This window comes from Hemitrygon akajei, chromosome 17 (genome assembly GCF_048418815.1).
Source record: "Hemitrygon akajei chromosome 17, sHemAka1.3, whole genome shotgun sequence".
NCBI lineage: Eukaryota > Metazoa > Chordata > Chondrichthyes > Myliobatiformes > Dasyatidae > Hemitrygon > Hemitrygon akajei.
In genome coordinates, this window is record NC_133140.1 from 43,097,780 (window position 1) to 43,117,493 (window position 19,714).

A 19,714-nucleotide genomic window follows, 5' to 3' on the forward strand; every position below is an offset into this window, starting at 1 on the left:
CGGCGCGCGGACGGGAACCCGGCGCTGACAGGACGGCGCGAGGACGGGAACCCGGCGCTGACAGGACGCCGCGCGGATGGGAAACCCGGCGCTGACAGGACGGCGCGCGGACGGGAACCCGGCGCTGACAGGACGGCGCGCGGATGGGAAACCCGGCGCTGACAGGACGGCGCGCGGATGGGAAACCCGGCGCTGACAGGACGGCGCGAGGATGGGAAGCCGGCGCTGACAGGACGTCTCGGCGGTTCCACGGCGAACGCGCAGACAGTGAGCTGCGCCATTGGCCTTTTGCTACATAGGAACAGCCCGGAGGAGGCAGCAAAAAAAAAAGGGCTGTCAGCTTTCACAGGTTGCGGGCAATAGAAGTTACATTTCACTTATCCGGAGTGGCCCACTCCCACATTAACTCTAATCCCTAAAAATATAAACAACACTTAAATCACGACAGGAAAAAAAAGAAACACCCCACACTGGGATCTCGTTTCTGCTGGTTGTTGGAAGCTGAACTTACCAGAGGAAAGGCCGGCTCTAAAGGAAGTATTTATGAAGAATGATTATTTGCGAAGTTTAGTACGGAGTCGACCTCAGCGCTCCGACTAACGTGATACATTTCATTTGCATATTTCTTTTTTGTTTTCTGATTGGACACTGGCTGCTTTCGGGGTCAGTGCCGACACGGCTGCTTTATTAGAATTAGTTGTTGTATTTGCCTGGGGGGTTTGGCACCGCGGGTGTCCCCGCTGCTCGGAGGGGCAAAATTTCGGGAGAGAATTTGGGGAAAAGCCCGGCGCAACCTTCCCAGACGATCATGGCCGTCCCGCGGCGAGACCAATCCGGGGCGACTTTACTCGGAGAGCGGCGGGGGAAGAGCCGAGCCGAGAGTCCCGGAGTCGCTGATAGGCCGAGGAGGGGCGGGGCGGGGCGGGAGGTGAGCGGAGAAACACGAACGCGGCTCGGGGGGTGACAGGCAGCCTGGCTCCGGAGCTCGCTGCACGTCAATCAACCCCGGCTAGAGGTCAGCACACAGACTCGCGGCTGCCACCGAGGGCTGAGTGCCTCGCAAATGGCCCGGATAAATATTAGCCTTTAGCAGATAAGGCGGACTTAGTCAAGGTATCACGCAAGTTCATTTCCACGGAATAATTAGAAGACTTCAGCGTCAATTCTGAAATAAAAGCTGGCTTCGTGGACATACAACTGGTCTTTTTCTCTAAAACGTTTTAAACCCGCGTTCTTTTAAAAGAATAATTAACTCAGGCCCCGGTGGGGTTTTTTTTCCTTTTTGTGTGCACGCAGTTTTAACTTGTTCATTTGCCAAGGAAACATTGAAAATACATAACGAACGTTCTTTAGGAGTACTGATAACACTATTTGATTTCAGATCAGAGCCACGAATACTGATATTGCTCTGAGATCACAAATGGGAGGTGATTGGAATCGGAAAGGGCTCGGATGTGGAGGAAGGAAAAATAAACAGGGTTATAACTCCGAATCGACAGTAAGAGCAGCCCTGACAGATGTAAAGGTGAAGACTGGCAGGTAATAGGATCAGGCTTGTTTGTGACGCTGCTCTTCGGCTGAGTCGTTTCAACTTGAACCTTCGCCGTTAAAATCATTCACAGTTGAATGACATTCAATATGGAAGTGCAGATGTGAAGAATGGTGATTGGGGTGAGGTTGAATTGAACTGGTTGCATCTGTAGAATGGCAGACCAACATGATTCACTACCTGGAGAAGCTGAAAGGGAAGAAAACTGGTATTTTCTATTCCCGCATTGCACAGTTAACTCAAAAACTACAGCACTTCATAAGTGAAGAAGAAAGTCCTTGTATATGAAACAAAAACATGTCTATAACTTAAACATCATAAATTATTACAGGGTTATGATTAGGCTATTTGGCCCCTATTCTAATGCCCAAGACTAAACGCTTCATCCCATGTTATAGCTACAATGCTAACTAAGTAACACATACCCAACTAATTCTTGTAAAAAATCGACCTGATTCATTATTGCCCTTTAGGAAAGGAAATTTCTCTTTACTCTATTTAGGTACAAGGTCAACTCCAGACCCACAGTTAACACAGAAGTGTTAACTTCCATGTTAACACCCCCCCCCCCACCCACCCACCTACTACAGGAATGCTTCCACCTCTGTCCACCCAGCTCATGGTTGCTTCCTATTATCAGTTCCCCAGTGCTCCCATGTGCAGTGCTCACCCGAAGCACACTTCACATCCAGCAATGATTGTTTTTTTAAAAATTCTGAAATAACCAACTCAGATGAATCTGATCCAAGACCAAGGACTTAAAGTTCTCTCAAAGCCAACCACCCTCTGCACTGACACACACAGCTAGTTCCTGCCAGACTTGGGGATTTACCATATGAGGACAGATTGAGTAGACCAGCCCTGGAATCTCCAGAGTTCAGAAAAATGAGAGGGAATTGCTGCAAAGCTCACAAGTTTCTAACAGGCTCTAAACTTAAGGCTGGATGCGTGCAGAAACTTTCCCCTGGCTGAGGAATCCAGAACCAGGAGTTCCAGAGAAAGCTGTAGGTCACTGAGCACTGAGGAAAGGAGACAATTAGAGAATGGTAAATCTTAAATTTCTGGTGCTCAGTTATTGAGTTAATTCAAAATAGAGATTGATCAATTTCTGCATGTTAAAGGACTCGAGCCGTATGAGGATGGTGGGGAAATTTCACTGATGTTGAAGATCAGTCTTGACTTTGATGAAACATAGAGCGGGCTTGGATGGCTGGCTGCCCTGCTTCTGTCTCTGTGAATGTTCTTGTGTCAGGTAGTCAGACTAAAACAAACAATTCACTGGTATCAAAGTGCAATATACCAGGCTGCTCTGCCTTCTCGAGGACAAGTGGAAACATTGCCATGCATGCTGGTTTTGCCTGTTGCAACCATATTGTGAATGTATCAACAAAATGCAGGAGTCAAGTTGAGCAGACAATTTCCCTTTCAGTTGAGTTTGGTGAACGTACTGATGTGAGTGATTGAGACTGACTTTGTGTTCACAAGTTATATGTAACGTCCCTCACTCTGCATTTTGCTGTATGAATTGCCCTGCCTTCAACCAGGAGAAATTGTTCCAGTTTGATTCCTCTGAAATTTAAATGGATTATATCCTGAATGCATTTGAGTTTGTTTGCTGAACAAATCAAATGGCTATCCCATGTAAAAATCATTGGCTGAGAGTTAGGAATAGGCACCCTGAAATACGAATAAGTTAGAGGTTGGTTAGCAAAAATGAGACAACAAATTAATTCAGTTCAGTGTTGAATTAGTCCCTTGTGTCATATACAACAAAATTAAAATTTAAGCTGCTTGATTGATTCATCTTGAAACTTTTATTCCAGTCTCTTGATTAAAAAAAACAAATTAAAACAAATGATATCAAAAAGTCAAGTGGGATTTTCGACTTGTTATTAGAGAAAGTTTTTTTTTAAATTCTAGATGCCCTTAAGATAGAATTGAAAGATACTAACCATCTAAAAAGTTATGCAGAAACGCTGGTGTAGGTCAGCAAAATAAATATGGAAGCATGAGGAATGCCAGAGTATACCTCTAGGGATTATGATCTCGTAACCGAGACAAAACTACAAGGAAGGTGTAATGTAAATAGGTTTACGATGTGATTTTTGTGCTCACCAATTCAAATTTAGATAGATAGATAGATAGATACTTTATTCATCCCCATGGGGAAATTCAACCTTTTTTTTCCAATGTCCCATACACTTGTTGTAGCAAAAACTAATTACATACAATACTTAACTCAGTAAAATATGATATGCATCTAAATCACTAACTCAAAAAGCATTAATAATAGCTTTAAAAAAAAAAGTTCTTAAGTCCTGGCGGTTGAATTGTAAAGCCTAATGGCATTGGGGAGTATTGACCTCTTCATCCTGTCTGAGGAGCATTGCATCGATAGTAACCTGTCGCTGAAACTGCTTCTCTGTCTCTGGATGGTGCTATGTAGAGGATGTTCAGGGTTTTCCATAATTGACCGTAGCCTACTCAGCGCCCTTCGCTCAGCTACCGACAAGCCATAAAACGAACCAATGTGTTAAGTTTTATAATATTCTGGTACTCTTGGAAAAAAATCAGTAACACACAATTCCCTGAAGCAGTCTCACAAATCTAAATTCATCAAGGGAATGGACAAGGGAGCTCCCTACACGACTCCCTTGTCCATTCGTCCCTCCCATCCCTTCCCACCGATCTCCCTCCTGGCACTTATCCTTGTAAGGGGAACAAGTACTACACCTGTCCTTACACATCCTCCCTCACCATCATTCAGGGCCCCAGACAGTCCTTCCAGGTGAGGTGACACTTCACCTGTGAGTCTGCTGGGGTGATATACTGTGTCCGGTGTTCCCAGTGTGGCCTTCTATATATTGGTGAGACCCGACACAGACTGGGAGACCGTTTCGCTGAACACCTACGCTCTGTCCGCCAGAGAAAGCAGGATCTCCCAGTGGCCACACATTTTAATTCTACATCTCATTCCCATTCCGATATGTCAATCCATGGCCTCCTCTGCTGTCGAGATGAAGCCACACTCAGGTTGGAAGAACAACACCTTATATTCCGTCTGGGTAGCCTCCAACCTGATGGCGTGAACATTGATTTCTTTAACCTCCATTAATGTCCCTTTCCCCTTCTTACCCCGTCCCTAATTTTTAATTTTTTTTTTCTCTCTTTCTCTCTCACAATAACTCCTTCCCTGTTCTCCATCTTCCCTTGGTGCTCCCCTCCCCCTTTTTTTCTTCCAAGGCCTTCCGTCCTATGATACTCCCCCTTTTCCAACCTTGTATCCCTTTTGCCAATCAACTTCCCAGCTCTTAGCTTCGTCCCTCCCCCTCCTGTCTTCTATCATTTCGGCTCTCCCCTCCCCCTCACACTTTCAAATCTCTTACTATCTCTTTTTTCCGTTAGTCCTGACGAAGGGTCTCGACCCGAAACATCGACTGTACTTCTTCCTATAGATGCTGCCTGGCCTGTTGCGTTCCACCAGCATTTTGTGTGTGTTGCTTGAATTTCCAGCATCTGCAGATTTTCTCGTGTTTACATCAAGAGATTGTCTCTTTTTTAACTGAAGGTCACTGTGGAATGGTCAAAATCTCTAATGCAACCCAGAACTATGACTACAAAATACCAAAATGAGAAGTATTGTATTAATAAATGTCCTTAGCTAATGCTTTAAATTATATCCCAATACAATAATTTACTCTATGTCATATATGTCAAACTCAAGGCCCGCGGGCCAAATCCGGCCCGCGGTGGAATTATCTTTGGCCCGCGAGATAATATCTAATTACTATTAAAGCTGGCCCCAGTAATCGAAGCGCCTATGGCGTATGATATGGCTAATGCTGAGTTTATTCAGGTACCAGGTTTTCAGGGTTTTAGTGCTTATTCGGCAGTCTTGCTCGGCAGTCTTCTTCATAAGAAACGGAATTTGTAAAGTGAAACACTTTGTAGTTATAGCAGAGACTGAGACACATGAGAGCAGGCTGAAAAAACAGAGGCAACGAAAGCTGCGTTCGCACGCGTCCGACAGATCCGGCCCGCATGAAGCTGCATTTTGCTCAATCCGGCCTGTGACCTAAAATGAGTTTGACACCCCTGCTCTATGTAATCAAGAGCGGAGTCTGGATAAGTTTTGCAAATTGTAACATCAATTTTGACTGCTCAAGTCTACACAAGTGAAAAGTAAAAAGGAGCATTCTCTGCAGGCAGTCAACTTTGTTCCAGACTTCTTAACATCAGGGCAAATCATTGACTTTAATTCCATTTTCCTACACCATTCTTTTCAATGATTCAAATAGAGTCTTTAAATCCATCAATCTCAGTCTTGAATGGGTGTAACAACTGAGCTACCTCAACCTGTTCAAGTAGAGAATTCTAAAACATCATAAGCTTCAGGATGAAAAAAATCTCCATGTCTAAGTCCTTTTGACAAACTCAAGTTTAAGTTCAGTTTATCATCATTCAACCATTCACATGTATAACTGCCGAACGAAACAGTGTTCCTTTGGACCAAGGTGTATAGCACAGTACAAATAACTCACACACACACAACATATAAAGTAGTATTACCACAAGGTACAGGAGCAGAATTAGGCCATTTGGCCCATCATCCAATTTTCCTCTCAGCCCCAGTCTCCTGCCTTCACCCTGTAGCCCTTCATTTGCCGACCAATCAAGAACCTATCAACCTCTGGCTTAAATATACATAAAGACTCGGCCTCCACAGCTGCCTGTGGTGAAGAGTTCCACAGATTCACCACCCACCGGCCAAAGAAATTCCTCCTCATCTCCATTCTAAAAGGACATCCCTCTATTCTGATGCTATGTCCTCTAGTCTTGGACTCTCCCACCATAGGAAACATCCTCTCCACATCCAATCTATCAAGGGTTTTCACCATTTCATAGGTTTCAATGAGGTCACCCCTCATTCTTCTGAATTTTAGTTAATACAGGCCCAGAGACATCAAAAGCTCTCCAATTTCAGCACATCCATTCTAAGTTAAACCTGCTCACAATACTCTAAGTGAGGCCTCACCAATGCTTTATGAAGTCTCAACATTACATCCTTGCTTTTCTATTCTAGTTAACTTCAAATGAACATTGTATTTGCCTTCCCTGCCATAGACTCTACCTGCAAATTAACCTTTAGGAAATCCTGAACAAAGACTCCCAGGTCCCTTCACGCCTCCGTTTTTTGTATTTTCTCTCCATTTAGAAAATAGTTAACCCTTTCATTTCTTCTAGCAAAATACATGACCATACACTTCCCCCATAAGTCCCATAACAGATCCCTACGGAACACCACTGGTCACCTCCATGCAGAATACAAACCATCTACAAACACCCTTTGCCTTCTGTGGGCAAGCTAATTTGGGATCCACAAAGCAATGTCTCCTTGGATCCCATCCTTCCTTACTTTCTGAAGGAGCCTTGCCACAATTGCCAAGGTCTTTTTCCCTGGTGAATACTGAAACAAAGTATTCACTAAGTACCTCTGCTACCTCCTCCGACTCCATGCACATGTTTCCACTATTGCACCTGATTGATCCTATGTTCACATGGCTCATCCTCTTGCTCTTCACATACTTGTAGGATGCCTTGGGATTTTCCTAATCCTGCTCATCAAGGCCTTCTCATGGGCCCTTCTGGCTCTCCTAAGCTCCTTCCTAGAAACCTTGTAATTTTCTAGAGCTCTAACAGTACCTAGTTTCTCGAATCTTGGATGCCGGCATGAACATCCAACTCACTGACCTCCGTTGATACCCCTGCCCCCCACCCTTACCCCCATCCCTATCTATTATTTCAGTCTGGTTCTCTTTCTCTCTCTTTTCCCCCCTCACTATAATCTCCCCCCAGCCCTACCTTTCTTTCTCTTTTATTTCCCATAATTCCCCACCTTCTCCCTAGCCCATTTCCCTCCAGCCTATCACTTCCCAGCTCTCTACTTTATCCCTCCCCCCACTTCTTATCCCCCCTCAACCATCCCATGTTACTTCACTCCTGATGAAGGGTTTCGGCCTGAAATATCATTATTACCTCCTCCCATAGATGCTGTCTGGCCTGCTGAGTTCTGCCAGCATTTCATGTTTTTTATTTCTTGAATCTTTCGTAAGCTTTTATTTTCTTCTTAACTAGATTTTCTACATGCTCTATACACCATGCTTCCTTAACTCTACCATCCTTCCCCTCCCTCAATGGACCATACCTAAGCAGAACTCCATTCAAATATTCCCTGAACATTTGCCACATTTCTGCTGTGCATTTCCCTGAGAACATCTGCTCCCAAATTCCAGCCTAATAGCATCATATTTCCCCATACCCCAGTTAAATGTTTTCCCTCTCCAGCGCTATGGTGAAGAAGATAGATTTGTGGTCACTACCTCCAAAATGCTCTCTCACCAAGAGATCTGACACCTGACCAGGTTCATTTCCCAATACCAGATCAAGTACAGCCTCTCCTCTAGTTGGCTTACCTACATATTGTGTCAGGAAACATTCCTGAACACACCTAGCAAACTCCACCCCATTAAAAACCCCTTGCGCTAAGGAGATGCCAATCAATATTAGGAAAGTTAATATCTCCCATCACAACAACCCTATTATTATTGCACCATTCCTGAATCTGCCTCCCTATCTGCTCCTCAATATCCCTGTTACTACTGGGGGGGGGGGGGGGGGTCTATGAAAAACACCCAGTAGAGTTATTGCTCCTTTCCTGTTTCTGACTTGTAATTCCTGTACACAGTGGTGATTCAGCTGGTTAGGACACTCTCATTGATGCTCCTGTAAAACTGGTTAGAATGGTGTGAGGGTGAGCCTTGCTCTCTTCAATCTCCTCAGGAAATAGAGACACTGTTGTGCTGTCTTGACCAAAGAGAGGTGTTGAGAGACCGAGCGGGATTATCCATTATATGCACTCCCAGAAACTTGGTGCTCCTAACTCTCTCCACAGAGGAGCTGTTTAAATGCAGTGATGAGTGGTCACCCTGCACCCTCCTAAAGTTCACAATCACTCTTTGGTCTTGTCCATACTGAGACTCAAGATGTTGTGCTCACACCATTCTACCAGCCACTACACCTCCTCTCTGTATGCCAACTCATCATTGTTGATGGCGAGGCCAACTACTGTTGCAACATCAGCGAACCTGATGATTTAGTTTGAACTGGGTCTAGCAGTGCAGTCATACGTCAGCGGAAGGCTGAGTGTGCAGACCTTGTGTGGGTGGGCAGTGGTGCTCAGTGTGATTGAACTAGAAATGTTGCTGCCAACGCAGACTGACTGACCTTTTTGTCAAGACGTCCCAGATCATGTTAAAGAGAGAAGTAGAAACTCTTATCCTGAAAAGAATGCCACCTGTTCTAGTTCCTCCTTCCAAGCATAGCTGTCTCTCAGCATCTAGCTGTCAAGGTCTCTTAGGGTACTTCAGGTTTCAAAGCCATCTTGTCTCAATCTTTTTAATCCCTACTCAAAAGGCAGTTTACTCTTCCTGCGAAAATATGTGGTGGACCTTCACTGCATGCCACCTACGATCTAAGATATAGACTGAAGAGCAAATAACTGCAGACAGGACCATATATGGCCCCATTGATGCAAGGCATATTCAAGTCCTTGCAAAAGTGGCTGACAGATCTTTTACCTTTGTAGTTGCTCACTGCATTGAAAAGTTGACTTTGTGCTACATGTAGGGGAATCCTTTTGAATGCCAATATTTATTAATTTCTTGAAATTTAAAAATATTCTATTTCCTTATTCCTCTGAGCAAAATAACTGTACCTCATATTTCCCAACATATTCCATCAACCACCTTTATTGATTGTTCATTCAGTCTGCGTTCCCCTCTTTCCAGAGGCCTCTATGCAGTTTTCTTTCAACCAAATGCTGTATAATCAGCAATCTTGGATACAGTATATTACATTTAATCAAGATCATTAATATGGACTTTAAAAACTGAGGCCCAACATTAAATCTTGTTGCACACCACCAGTAATAACTTGCCTTTGAAACTAAACTGTTTATTCCTCCTTTTACTCTGTTCAATAGGCAATAATCTACAATTACCAATGCATTCCCACTCATCCCAGGAGCACCTTGTGGGTGGCACCTGATCATAACATTTTTGGAAATCCAAGCTTATTACCTTCATTGGTTGTCTTTTACCTACTCCGATGGATGACTTCTCATATTTTTCAAGCATGATTCCGCTTTCATTAAACCATATTTCTTCTGCATAATCAAATTACTATTCACCAATCACACTATTATTGTTTCCTTAATAATACATTCCAGGATATTCCTGATAATTGACATCAGGTGAGCTAGTCTGTAGTTTTCTCTCCCTCCTATTTGAACAATAATGTTGTAACTGATAGGTTCTAGTCCATTGGGACCAATCTTGAATCTGGTGATTTCTAGAAGAACACAATAAGTTGGTGATTTCAGGTAACTTCTGTGTTTTCTCCCTCCCTCCAATTCACCTCCCACTTTTATCCACTTTCTCATAATCTCCCCTTGCCTCCAGCACCCTCCTATCAACAAAATATGTCCCCTCCCCACCCACTACCCACATTTTTTACCAACTGGATCCTACCCACGCCCCCCCACCCGGTTCCATAGGGCTACCTCCCAGAATCAGAATCAAAATCATGAGTAGTGAAATTTGTTAACTTAGCAACAGCAGTTTAATGCAAAAGGAAAAGAAATAATAATAAAAAAAAGTAAATCAATTACATTATGCGTATATTGAGTAGATTAAAAATTTTGCAAAAACAGAAATATATACCGTAGTAAAAAAGTGAGGTAGTGTTAAAGGGTTCAATTTCTATTTAGGAATCAGATGGCAGAGGGGAAAAAGCTGTTCCTGAATCGCTGAGTGTGTGCCTTTGAGTTTCTGTACCTCCTACCTGATGGTTACAGTGAGAAAAGGGCATGTCCTGGGTGCTGGAGGTCCTTAATAATGGATGCTGCCTTTCTGAGACACTGCTACCAAAAGATGTCCTGGGTACTTTGTAGGCTAGTACCCAAGATGGAGCTGACTAGATTTACAATCCTCTGCAGCTTCTTTCGGTCCTGTGCAGTAGCCCCTCCATACCAGACATTGAAGCAGCCTGTCAGAATGCTCTCCACATTACATCTATAGAAGTTTTTGAGTGGATTTGTTGACATACCATATCTCTTCAAACTCTAAATAAAGTATAGCCACTGTCTTGCCTTCTTTATAACTGCATCAAAATGTTGGGACTGGGTTAGATCCTCAGAGATCTTGACACCCAGGAACTTAAAGCCCTCTATGAGGATTGGTATGTGTTCCTTCATCTTACCCTTCCTGAAGTCCACAATCAGCTCTTTTGTCTTACTGACATTGAGTGTCAGGTTGTTGCTGCGACGCCACTCTACTAGTTGGCATATCTTGCTCCTGCATGCCCTCTCGTCACTACATGAGATTCTACCAACAATAATTGTATCATCAGAAAATTTATACATAGTATTTGAGCTATGCCTAGCCACACAATCATGTGTATATAGAGAGTAGAGCTGTGGACTAAGCACACACCCCTGAGGTGCGCCAGTGTTGATCGTCAGCAAGGAGGAGATGTTATCACCATTCTGCACAGATCGTGGTCTTCCAGCTAGGAAGTCAAGGATCCAATTGCAGAGGGAGGTACAGAGGCCCAGGTTCTGCAACTTCTCAATCAGGATTGTGGGAATGATGGTATTAAATGCTGAGCTATAGTCGATGAACTGCATCCTGACATAGGTGCTTGTGTCGTCCAGGTGGTCTAAAACCGTGTGGAGAGCCATTGACCTATTGTGGGGATAGGCAAGTTGCAATGGGTCCAGGTATTTGCTGAGGCAAGAGTTCAGTCTAGTTATAACCAACCTCTCAAAGCATTTCATCACTGTCATGTGAGTGCTACTGGGCGATAGTCATTAAGGCAGCACACATTATTCTTCCTAGGCACTGGTATAATTGTTGCCTTTTTGAATCAGTGAGAGGTTGAAAATGTCCTTGAATACTCCCACCAGTTGGTTGGCGCAGGTTTTCAGAGCCTCACCATGTACACCATCGGGACCTTCTGCCTTTTCAAGGGTTCACTCTCTTTCAAGACAGCCTAACATCAGCCTCTGATATGAACTTTGCATGCATATGTTTCTATCAGAGTCACTAGAAAACTATCAGAAACAGGAACTGTGGCTAGAATTGTTCCCATACTAAACTGAATAAACTAAGACTTGCATTTCAGATTCAGATTCAGTTTATTGTCATTTAGAAACCACAAATGCAATGCAGTTAAAAAATGAGACAACGTTCCTCCAGAATGATATCACAAAAGCACATGACAAAACAGACTACACCAGAAAATCCACATAACGTTTGGCAATCCCCAATCCAGAGTCCAGAGAGGCTGCTGCGTATTAATATCACGCTACCATCTTAGCGCGTTCCCCAGAAAGGAGATCCAATCCCACCAGACAAAACAAGACCAAAAACTAAAGCTACAAGACCTGCACAAAACCACACAGTTATAACATATAGTTACAACAGTGCAGACAATACCATAATTGACAAAAAACAGACCATGAGCACAGTAAAAATAGTCCAAAGATGTTAAAAGACTGTAAGTTCAAAAGAAACCACCACACAGTTTCCACAAGTCCTCAGGGTCCCGACAGACTCGCCATCCCACACCAGCGGCAGAAGGGAATAGCCCCGCTGTGGACTTCCATGGCGCCGCCTGACTCAGCCTCATGGACGCAGCACACAATGAAAGCTCCGTCGAACCCAGCCTTGCAGACACAGCGCACAGTGAAAGTGCTCTGACCGCAGCGGACTCCGAGTGCAGCGGACTCCGAGTCCATCGAACGTCCGAGCCTCCGACCATCCTCTCTGGCACAGCTTCGCCGAGCACCATCCTTTGCCAAGTGTATTAAGACGCCCCCGCCAACGACCATCGGCAACGCGACCCCGAGGACTGGGGGCCTGTTCTTCCCAGCAGAGAACTGGACCTCACAGCAGCAGCAGCAATGAAGAAGGTCTTCCTGGAGATTTCCAGATGTTCCTCCATGCTCCCACATCCATTTTTCATCTGATTATGATTGCGCACTGCACCCCGCTTCACAAATAACAGATAATCAGCTCCAGAGTGGCCGCTGCAAGCTGCGTTGCGCCGCCATCTTGTGTAGTATCTTTCACATTCTTGGATCATTGCTAAACATTTTAAATCCAATGAAGTACTTATGAAGTGTGGTCATTATCATTACACAACAAAGGTAGTAACTAAACTGCAGACAGCAAGTTCCCATAAACAGTAATAAGATAAAGACCAGATTATGAGCTTATATAATTTTGATAGGTGAATTGCTATTGGCCACGACAGCAGGATCTACTTTCTTGGTTTTCATCAAAATAACGCGGTGGGATTTTCACAGCTCCTTCTCCACATTATTTTATGGGCAGTCTAGGGATTTGCCCAAGGGCAAGAGTGTTATAGACCAAAGCAAGGCAATGACCTTACTCTTTTGGAAAACTAATAGTGACATTTCTGTCATTGAAAACTGTCACCTTATCTCCATCCTGCCTTTACTCACCAAGTTTCTTGAATATATTGTTACCACTCACATGTAAGCTCATGACTCACACAGGTTGGAGAAGTTGGAAGCAAGAAATAATTCTACTGACTCCCCCCCCTACATCACTTACCAAATCCTACAAATTTGTTCTCCCGTATTAAAATATTTCTTAAAACCCATCCCTTTTAATCACACCTGCTTTTTCCTTCTTAGATTTAGTGTCCGTTTTCTTCATTGTAAAATGCCCCCGGTGTGTTTTCACTGTTGCAGACGCTATATACTGTAATGCAAACTCTTGTTGTTGTATGGTTGAGAGATGTAATTTTACTTCAGCGCCATGCTAACATAAAGAAAGTAATTTGCCGGTCTCATGCAATCAACAAACATTAGATCAATTACTATCTCCTGTCTTACCAACTCTTCATATCGATTGTAATATCATTCAATTAAACATTAGATTACATTTTATAGTTCAATAATCACACTCGTAATAGCTATAGTAAACAGAGCAGCATATTGAAAATATAAATTTAGCCATTACCTATTACTTTTCCATGCAACTATTTAAATAATTCATTTGACCATGAATGTACATTTGTAATTCACCTTCATTATAGGATTCTTTAATGTATTAGTCAAGTGTCATTATAAGGACAGACAGCAGGCTCCACCTTCAATCTGGACAGATATAATTTCAAGATCCTGCTTTTTTAGATTTTTTTCAGGGGCTAAAATTTACTTAGCTCTAAGTTAAAACAGATAAACTCAGTGCAAGCTTAGGAATCAGCAGATTTCTTCTTCATTTTTGTACTTTGCTCAATTCTGGCACTATTGACTCACTGGACAACAATTTTTTTCAAAAGTATTGCTTCCTCAGAATTCTTTCTTGTTTATGATAGTCTGCTTGAAGATGAACACAAATATAATTTCAGAATACTTGTATCACGTACGAATTTGGAGAAACAACAAATTAACTTTTAATGAATATAATCTGTTTAATTGCATAATGGTGCTGATGCTTTGAATAGTTCAACTAAGTTAAAAATATTTTGTTAATGATTTTCATTTGTACTCAGTGTCCGAGGCTTCTCGCTTAAGTGTCCAACAATAATTCGCCAGCATTGATGGATTCCAGTTGCCTTGGTATCTTTGATCCATGACCGTAATGTCCTGGTGAAACCTTTCACCATGCTCATCACTAACAGCACCTAGATTTGCAGGGAAGAAGTCTAACTGGGAATGCAGAAAATGAAACTTTAGTGACATGTTGCATTTCATGGTTTTATGTGCTTGAAGCATGCTTTCAACCAGCTGCATGCAGTTTGATGCTCTGTAGATGCCGAGAAAAATTTCAACAACTTCCTTGAATGCCTTCCATGTGATTTTCTCTGGTCCCACTCGAAATTCTTCAAATTGCTTGTCATTGATGATCTGTTTGATTTGTGGACCAACAAAAATGCTTTCCTAAATCTTGGCATCTGTTATTCTGGGAAGCATCTGTCTCAAATATCAAAATACTTCATAGAAATTTTTGTGCCTGGTGATAGCAGATTCCATCCTTACAGTCCTGAACCCAATAATTATTACTAAAACCTGTCCTGCCATGCAGCAGCCGTGCTGCCTAAGCATGCCCAAGCATGCCTGGACAAGATAGGAAACTTTCCAGCTTACATTGTAGGCAACATTTTAATTGACTTGATTTATGAATTGAAATAATAAACATAAGTTTATTAAAAATGGTGCATGGTAGGGAAATTTCATGGTGATTTTCATGATCAATAGCCCAAAATATTGAGGAAGCAAAATCTTTGTTGTCCAGTGTAATTTCAGTCCTTTCATATAATGTCCACGATCTCTCTGAGAGGACAAGCAGGTACTTCAGGATAGCTACACAAGCTGTGTCAGATAGGGCAAGACAAAAGGAAAATTAGCATTTTTGGTGAGAATCCTCAATGATATATTTTATTGATGGGTGATCTGCATCTTTGATATTGAATTACAAACATTTCTCTCATTTTCCTGGCTGCTGGAACATGCTAAACTTTGCTAAAGTTTTGGTGTTGCAAATTTTATTTTCTTATTCAGATATTCATAGATTCCTTCTGTCTACTACCTGTCCTTAATTTCTTGTATTATTCTTTTGTTTTAAGCCGATATCACGTTGGTTCTTTTATTAACCTTCTACTTCCCACTTGGAGTGGAAGGTGTTACAGCAAAGAATGTGTGTGTGTGTGTGTGTGTGTGTGTGTGTGTGTGTGTGTGTGTGTGTGTGTGTGTGTGTGTGTGTGTGTGTGTGTGTGTGTGTGTGTGTGTGTGTGTGTGTGTGTGTGTGTGTGTGTGTGTGTGCTCGCATGCATGTTTTAGTTTGATCACCTCTTGCTACAGCTGGAAAATTTTAGAAATATCTCAAATTTTAAGCTGCAGTGAGTGGGGAGGACAAAAGGAAAGGAGTGTGATAGGATAAATTCTAGAAGTTGAATTACACAAGTAGTGTGTTGTCAGTGGAAAGAGAGTAATAAGGTTATGTGTGGAGGTAGTGGAAATAGCAGGACACAAATTAAATCTGAAATACCCAGCAAGGGAAAATGCTGAATGTTGGAAGTGTGAAATACAAGGCTAAAAATATTGATTATCTGAAATGGCTGAAGTCAGCTTTGAGTCCTGAAGGCTATAAGGTGTCATATCAGAAGATAAGATGCTGTTCTTTGAGATTACATTATTCTTAATTGGAACAGTGTAGAACAAAGATGTAGAGATCAGAGTCAAAGTGAGATGTGCAATTAAGATGAAAGGCAACTAGAAAATCAGGATCACCTTTAGGAATTGAAGAGAGGCTTCTAAATGCAGAGAAGACCATGTCATAAATTCCAAATCTAAAACTGAAAGCATTTCATGAGTACTTGGACTCTGACAGTTTTAGTATTAATTTGCTTATAAATGGGAAATAATGTTTGTAAAATATTTTACAATAGTTCCAGTAAAGCCCTGAGTTCTGAATCATTTGTTGTTCTTTGAATATCTAAATAATGGTTTCTCTGCTTTCTGGTGAAGTAACATTAGCATGTTGCCAGTTTTCAACATAGCCCTAATGGTTTTTGTAACTTCATTTGCAAATAACTTCACTTCATCCTTTAGATGCTAGGATCAAAAATATATTTGTGTAGATGATGACATATTAATTGAAATAATTTTCCTAAACCCCTTCACAGCAGTGCAGATGTACAGTACAATGTAATGCAAGCAGATGATTCGTAAATATTGTGAGAACCAATGATGCATGCAGTTCATTAGCCTTATTTTATCATGCATCATAATAATGAATTTTTTCACTGATGACTTGTAATTCTATTTTACTTCACTTCAAATGATCTGAAGGTTTATTGCAAGGCATGGAATGGCATGCACTGTCAAAGGTATTCTGAAAGCCTCTTGCCTTGGAGTAGTAGAGCAGTAAAATAACCAATGCCCTCAACATCTGCCCAGAGATTTCCATTCAGCCTTCAATAAAGTTCTGAGTGCCAGACTTTATTGTGAAGCTTCAGGGAGTAATGGTTATCCCTGCCATCCAACTTCTGTTTCTTAATCAGTTATAAAAGGCAATTAATTATTTACAGTATGTTGAATATGCTGCAGGACACAACTGACTCATCATGCATGTATACTTGTTATTGGTGTAGAGAGTTGATTATATTAGAAGGTAAGATTAGAAAGATTAGCTTTATTTGTCACATGTACATCGAAACATCAGTGAAATGCATCGTTTGCATCAAAGACCAACAGAGTCCGTGAATGTGCTGGGAGCTGACTGAAAGTGTCGACATGCTTCCTGCACCAACATAACGTGCCCAGGCAACTTACTAACCCTAACCTCCACGTCATCGGAACGTGGGAGAAAACCAGAGCACCCGGAAAAAACATACACAGTCTCAGGGAGAACATACAAACTCCTTACAGACAGTGGCAGGATTTGAACTGTGATTGTTGGTGCTGTAAAGCACAATACTAACCTCTATCCTACCATACTGTATCTTATATGGGAAGTCCTTCAGATTCTATGCCTGTAAGGAAATGATAAACAACTGAGGTATAAAGCAGGGGCTGTATTGTCCAAAGATCATATCATGATAAAGAACTGAACAAGGTGCCTTGCTTTGTAAAAATAAGACACTTTTCTAAGAAGACCACTTCAAAAATAGTAGTGTTTATTAGGAAAAAATGAATATAAAAGTTTCATTTGAAACTGGTCTTCATTCCTTGATCCCATTTTAGAATATCAACATGGAAACAGGTTCAAAACACAAGGCAACTTCAAAAGTATATGTTTTCAGTTGTCAAATAATTAAAAGTAATTAATTTATTTCAGAGTTTGTGTTAGACACTGTGCTTTGGGAATTGAATAAAGAACACATTATTTGATCAGTAATGGATATTTTTGTATTTGTCCTCATTCCCAAATCAGCATGTAGTCTTATGTTGTTTTCTTAAACACATAGATCCACCCTTCACATATAAACATGCATTTCATTCACTTCATTTAAAAAGGAAATATTACCTTAGAATTTCAACTTCACACTCTTACAGTCACTGTGTTTTATCCTTTGTGAATTTCTAAATGTTTATATCAGAATAAACCTTATTAGATCAGAATCAGTATCAGGTTTAATATCACTGGCATATGTCAAGAAATGTGTTGTTTTACAGCAGCAGTGCATTGAAATAAATAATAATGAAAAATCTACAAATTATAATAAATAAATTTTATTTATATATATATATATAAAAATCATTATATAATTAAATTAAATAAGTAGTGGAAAAAGAGAGGGGAAACATACTGAGGCAGTGTTCATGGGTTCATTGTCCATTCGGAAATCTGACGGCAGAGGAGAAGAAGCTGCTCCTGAAATGCTGAGTGTGTGTCTTCAGGCTCCTGTACCTTCTTGATGGTAACAATGCAAAGAAGGCATATTCTGGGTGATGGGGGTCATTAATGATGGATGCCATCTTTTTGAGGCATCGCTTTTTGAAGGCGTCCTCGATGCTGGGAAGGCTTGTGCCCACAATGGAGCTCGTTGAATTTACAACTTCCTGCAGCTTTTCCTGAACCTGTGCAGTGGTTCCTCCATATCAGACAGTGATGCTGCCGGTTGGAACGCTCTCCATGGTACATCTATAGACATTTGTGAGTGTAATAGGTGTGGAATAGTTCAAGAAGGTGACATCACTTGATGTAAAATTCCTAAAGGGTTTGTGTACCTATAACAGAAGTAGGTTACTATAACTTTTAGACCACCTAAAAAAACCACTTAAAAGTTGCAGAAAGTAACAAAAATAATATACTGAATGAAACAGCTTCTTCATTAGACAAGTGTTTCTTTAGGCATTGACTTTCCATATATAACAGCATACAGATCAAGTAACTTTCTGAAGAACAGTCCTAGACCTGAACTGTCAACTCTGTTTCCCTTTACACAACTGTTACCTAACCCACTGAGTTTTTTCTAAATTTTCTGTTATTAATACAGAACAAACAAAACAGAATAAATAATCAGCTAAATAATAATGGATCTAAAATCTAATATATGGTCAAATAATAAGCCACAATAATACAGAATTAAAGAGGCGTAAATGTGAAAAGAAAATCAAACTTATTAGATTTTGTGTGTATTTTTCAAACATGTAGAACGTTTGCATAAAAGGGCATAGGAAATGCAGTTATTTAAAATAACAGAAGGATAAATTATAAGGGTAAGGGAATTCCCTGCCAAAAATATGTGAAACTGCATTAAAGTGAGATATTTTTGGAAGTCCCATATGTATTGCCCTATGCTCGAGGAAACAAGAACATGTTTTGTTCTTTAGACCACCTTTCATATCCACAGTGTACAACACTCAAACCAAACCAAAACCATTTTTGACATGAACTCCTAAATGAAACAGGATGGTTCTGTCCTGATGCCTTAACCAATTCTAATGACTGATGGTTTGCTGAGCTGTGTGAAAAGATATTCTCCCATATTTACTAATTTCTCCAGAGCTTATGCAATATATTCATAAATTAATTACTTCAGAATTGAAGTTGGAGAGGCTGAGAATGCTATGAATCAAAATACTCTAAAAATTAAAAATTACCAGACCTGGTTAAACTATTCTTTTAAATCTATTCAATTACAGAATGCAAACATCACTGGTAATGCCATCATCAAATGCATGTTCCCAAATGTTCCTGACCAAAGGAGATAATTAAGATCATTTTGGTTGCTCTAGAGTCTCATGTAGGCCAGGACAGATTTAAGGTTAACAGATCTCCTTCCTAAAGGACACGAGTGGGATTGCAATCTGGGTAGTTTTGTTTTTTCTGAAACCAATTTTTTAAAAACTCAGTCTTTATTTAAGGCCTTGAATTTAAATTCCCCAGCTGCCATTGGATCCATAATCAATTTACTTGGAGATGTAGTGGTGAAGGTACTCAATTAACAACTGCTAGTTGAGTAACCTAATCACTATGCCACCAAATAAATGGTCGCCACATATTATACATGACAAAAGAAATCTATGCCACTTTAAATCTAGGCCAATTTAAGACAGTTTCTGCT

General features: G+C 41.2%; 1 protein-coding gene and 1 long non-coding RNA gene across 9 annotated transcripts in view; one reads left to right on the forward strand and one right to left on the reverse strand.

Annotated features, from left to right (window-relative positions):
* The window catches only part of chd9 (chromodomain helicase DNA binding protein 9), a 268,861-nt gene extending 268,051 nt beyond the window's left edge, over positions 1–810 (reverse strand). For 7 of the 8 annotated variants that reach the window (XM_073070009.1, XM_073070007.1, XM_073070008.1 and 4 more), the window contains exon 1: positions 512–810. The gene's annotated coding sequence lies outside the window, so the exon portion shown is untranslated. The remainder of the gene's footprint in view (positions 1–511) is intronic. The other variant, XM_073070012.1, reaches the window with a different exon arrangement.
* Positions 811–833: 23 nt separating this feature from the next.
* The window catches only part of LOC140740649 (uncharacterized), a 75,070-nt gene continuing 56,189 nt past the window's right edge, over positions 834–19,714 (forward strand). Inside the window, exon 1 of the long non-coding RNA XR_012101893.1 lies at positions 834–1,539. This is a non-coding gene — a long non-coding RNA (uncharacterized lncRNA). The remainder of the gene's footprint in view (positions 1,540–19,714) is intronic.